The sequence below is a fragment of the Apium graveolens genome, chromosome 2 (assembly GCF_009905375.1).
Source record: "Apium graveolens cultivar Ventura chromosome 2, ASM990537v1, whole genome shotgun sequence".
NCBI classification, from domain to species: Eukaryota; Viridiplantae; Streptophyta; class Magnoliopsida; order Apiales; family Apiaceae; genus Apium; species Apium graveolens.
In genome coordinates, this window is record NC_133648.1 from 157,547,496 (window position 1) to 157,552,705 (window position 5,210).

Below are 5,210 nucleotides of genomic sequence, written 5' to 3' on the forward strand. Positions count from 1 at the left end.
TTGACATCACCAACAACAATAATAATAAACATAATATAATACAAATTACTAATTATACATAACCACGACCCCTTTACCAAGACTTTTTCCAAGTTCAAGTATGATTTAGGTTACAACTATTACAACACCAACCTACACAAACCAACCTAACACTACTAACTTCATACAGCAACTCAATAGACCATCTTTGGTCCAACACACTACCTCAGAGGAGCCTGACACGGAGGGCACTGGAACTCTGCCCTGACTACCGTAAAGGAATCTCTTAGGCATCTGCAATAAATGTATAAAATATTCTGCAAGGGTGAGAAATTGCTTGCTCAGCAGTACCACTATATGAATAACAAATTAAAACAATTTATGATAAAAAAAGTGATAGGAATAGAGATTATAACTCGTTTTCAAAACATGTAAAACAAACATAGTAGTGTGCTGTGTACAAATACCAGAGTTTAATTCTAGCATGTTATTTTTATTTCCAAATCCACTGTATAACTCACTTGTTCCGTTACGAGAATCACAAAGCCAAATCAGATACGTACGGATATGTGAAGACAGCTGATCAGGCTATCAACACCAGACGGCTCTAACTGCCATCCCATTTACCTGTTCTGGAACTCAGAGACTAGCTAGGTCTCTGACCTGCAGGACTAATCAGTTATATAGTGTGTACAACCGACTTAGCCTCTTACGCCACTTCAATAGGCCTACTCTGGCCCCTATATATCCCATATCTGATCATTTTATCCAGTTTTCAAAACCCTTGTGCCTATCTCATTTTCAAAATCATTCATTTTACCAGCACACATATATAAACTTGCTCTTCTGATTGAATTGCTGACGCATATCTATATATAAACCATCCTGTACTCTTCTGACTCTACTCCTAACCTAAATCAGGGACTCAAACCTGTAGCTCTGATACCAACTGTGATGGCCTCAACCGCGGGTCAGGAGTTGACATCACCAACAACAATAATAATAAACATAATATAATACAAATTACTAATTATACATAACCACGACCCCTTTACCAAGACTTTTTCCAAGTTCAAGTATGATTTAGGTTACAACTATTACAACACCAACCTACACAAACCAACCTAACACTACTAACTTCATACAACAACTCAATAGACCATCTTTGGTCCAACACACTACCTCAGAGGAGCCTGACACGGAGGGCACTGGAACTCTGCCCTGACTACCGTGAAGGAATCTCTTAGGCATCTACAGTAAATGTATAAAACATTCTGCAAGGGTGAGAAATTGCTTGCTCAGCAGTACCACTATATGAATAACAAATTAAAACAATTTATGATAAAAAAAGTGATAGGAATAGAGATTATAACTCGTTTGCAAAACATGTAAAACAAACATAGTAGTGTGCTGTGTACAAATACCAGAGTTTAATTCTAGCATGTTATTTTTATTTCCAAATCCACTGTATAACTCACTTGTTCCGTTACGAGAATCACAAAGCCAAATCAGATACGTACGGATATGTGAAGACAGCTGATCAGGCTATCAACACCAGACGGCTCTAACTGCCATCCCATTTACCTGTTCTGGAACTCAGAGACTAGCTAGGTCTCTGACCTGCAGGACTAATCAGTTATATAGTGTGTACAACCGACTTAGCCTCTTACGCCACTTCAATAGGCCTACTCTGGCCCCTATATATCCCATATCTGATCGTTTTATCCAGTTTTCAAAACACTTGTGCCTATCTCATTTTCAAAATCATTCATTTTACCAGCACACATATATAATCCAGTTCGCAAATCGTTTCATTCGAGATAGGTACATTTCGAAGATACTTTTCCCCAAAAAAATTTGAAAACAGTGATTTATAACTACAAGGCATACGTAACTTAAAACGTTTATGTTCCATTACGAGAATAAAACATTAGCTATTCATACGTATTGAACCATAAAAGAATGGTCAGGGGTACTTGCCTTGCAGAGCTTTACAGCTATTATTGATCGACCTTGGACTAACTTGGACACTCGGCTTTATCGCCTCACTATCAGACTATCCTGGATCCGACTTTACGTTTAGTTCCTTCGCTTGGAACCTTGCTGCGCTTGTCGATTGGTCACTAGGTTAACTTTAGTCCAGTGCCACTCTTCGGCCTTCTGACTATTGATAAGTGGCATTTTATACCACTCAGAACGTCTTAAAATGGCTTAAATTGGTGTCTTGAAATCAAGTATTTTGTGTATTTGATGTGTTTTTCTAGTATTTATGCATTTCAGGGTATTAGTTGCATTTGGGGGGAGGAATCATCAAGAATAAGCCTTGGCATGTGTTCACCATTGCGAGAGGAAAGAAACGGGCAGATTACGGCGAAGAAACGGAGCAAAATCAAATTTTTTTCCAGTAGAGGTCTGAGCGCCCGCTCAGCTATGCTGCGCGGCCGCGCAGGGTCGGGAAAAAAGATATAATGTTTCTGGACTTCTACTTCTGTTTGGTTTCCACTTCTATGTAATCTGAGTTTTATGGGACTATTATATAGGTAGATTTGAGACGTTTTCACAAGTGTGGATTGAAGAAGATTGTGTTTTTACGCAAGGAGCGAAGGAGATAAGGAAGAAGACCGATTTAGCACACCGCAACGAAGAGGAAGCATATCTTCTTGTGATTCTTGTTTCGTTGTAACGTTGGATGCTAGTTTTCTTGCTTTGAACTTATTTACTCTTGTGACGTACTCTGTTTTAATATAATTAGTTTAGTTATTATTTTCTTGTGTTTGTTTATCATGATTTCATATGAACCCATGATGACGATAAGTGCTATTATGGGCTAATCGTGATCATGGGGTTGCAACGGATTTATTATGGAATTCTTTAGTTAATTGTTTAATACTTTAGTGTGTGATGATTGTATGATATCTAGTATTGGTTGTGCGTATTCGTCTTATGTGCGTCGCGAACATATAAGATAGGGTGTTAATCTCTTGTGAAGTGACGGTGGATCTTGAGATTTAGAACTTGCCATGCTAGCATAGGTTCATGTACGTTGTGCATGATTAGTGGGTAACTCTAACAGTTTTATTTGCCCTATGTAATCAAAAGGAATAACTTGTGCTTAAATCGTTGTGTTGTCAATTTCCGTAGACATATAGGAACTCAGCATAATTGATGACTATTCAACTTCTATCTTAATTGTGGATGCTTGGTAGAATGGTATTAGTACAATGAAAGTTGGCTTTTATCAGTTTCGTGTTATTCGATTAATATCATCACTGTCACATGCTAGAGGTATTAACAATGGCTATAGATGGAAGTAATAATGAAGTTGTGATCTCATGAGTGTTTTATTGTTGATAAATTGAAGTGTTAGTTAAGTGATTAATTAAGTAGTTAATTATAGTTAATATTTAATCAACAATTTTAAGTGTTAGTATCTTAACATTGAGAAGTAATCATACATTGGTGAGTGAGTTTAATTAGACAATAATTTAGTCTGAGTCTCTGTGGGAATGAACTAGAAAGTATTCTATATTACTTGCGAACGCGTATACTTGCGTGAATATTAGTGCGTATTTTAGCCCTAACAAGTTTTTGGCGCCGCTGCCGGGGACTCGGCGTATTTGTTTAGTTTATGTACTTACCATCATTGGTCATTAGGACTCAGTAATTAGGACGTAGTAGTTACTTATTTTTTCCGGTTGTGTTTCACGTACTTTAGCAAGCGTTTATGCAAACTCGTTCTCGTGCTCGCAAGAGGACTTTAGATATAGCTGAGGAGACAGACGAAGTTCTTGATATTCCGGAGAAGTTAGATTTTGAGGATTCGGATTCAGGAACTGAGCAGAAAGAACCAGTAAACATGGGAGATCGTATTGTTCAAGCTGATCCAGCTCTTATGGATTTTTCTCGGCCTAAAATTGATGACATTCAGTCAAGCATCCTTCATCCGGCTATTCAAGCTAACACCTTTCAAATCAAGCCGGGCACTATTCAGATGGTGCAGAATTCTGTTTCTTTTGGAGGAGCGCCAACTGAAGACCCCAACATGCACATAAGGAATTTTGTCGAGATCTGCAGCACTTTTAAGTATAATGGCGTGACTGATGAGGCTATCAAGTTGAGGCTTTTCCCATTCTCACTGAGGGACAAGGCTAAAGACTGGTTACATTCTGAACCAGCTGGGTCCATCACTACGTGGCAAGATCTTGCGCAAAAGTTTTTGGTGAAGTTTTATCCGATGGCAAAGACTGCTGCTATGAGGAGTGCTCTTACTCAGTTTGCGCAGCAACCTACAGAATCTATGTGCGAGGCTTGGGAATGCTACAAGGAAATGTTGAGAAAATGTCCACATCATGGAATGCCGAATTGGATGGTGATCACTGGTTTCTATAATGGTTTGGGGGCCCAATCTCGGCCCATGCTCGATGCAGCAGCTGGAGGCGCCTTATAGGCTAAAAGCTATACTGAGGCGTATAATCTTATAGAGACGATGGCTGCAAATGAGCATCAAAACCCAACTCAGAGGATGACGTTAGGCAAGGTAGCAGGTATTCTGGAAGTTGATGCAGCCACCGCTATTACAGCCCAGCTCCAAGCGCTATCAATGAAGGTTGATTCTCTAGCTACATATGGAGTTAATCAAATAGCTATGGTTTGTGAGCTTTGTGCAGGTTCTCATGCTACGGATCAGTGTTCTCTTGTCAACGAATCTGTTCAGTATGTGAATAATTATCAGCGACAGCAGCAGCCTGTGCCAGCGACCTATCATCCTAACAACAGAAATCATCCAAATTTCAGCTGGGGGAATAATCAGAATGCTATTCAGCCACCATATCAGCAAGGAGTGAGTAAACAATTTAACCCACCTGGATTCCAGCAACCACAGCAGTATGCTACAAGGCAATCATATCCTCAGCAGGGAAGTACAGCTGCACCTACTAGTGCTGATTTTGAGGAACTTAAGCTGTTGTGCAAGAGTCAGGCGGTTTCTATCAAGACCTTGGAAAATCAAATCGGTCAATTAGCCAAGGCAGTGCTCAATCGTCAACCTGGCACTCTTCCCAGTGACACGGAAGTACCAGGTAGGAAGGAAGCTAAAGAGCAAGTCAAGGCTATTACCTTAAGGTCTGGAAAAGTGGCTGATGCTGAAAAGGCAAAAGAAGGAGAAGCTGAAATTAGAGATGAAGAATCTAAGCAAAAGGAGAAAGCGGCGGAACCAAGGAAGACTACTGTTG

At 39.6% G+C, this 5,210-nt stretch overlaps 1 non-coding gene across 1 annotated transcript; it reads right to left on the reverse strand.

The window, feature by feature from the left end:
* Positions 1-4,228: 4,228 nt before the first annotated feature.
* On the reverse strand, positions 4,229-4,335 carry LOC141709737 (small nucleolar RNA R71). Its single transcript, XR_012570300.1, has one exon. It is a non-coding gene; the product is annotated as a small nucleolar RNA R71 (small nucleolar RNA).
* Between the last annotated feature and the right edge of the window lie 875 nt (positions 4,336-5,210).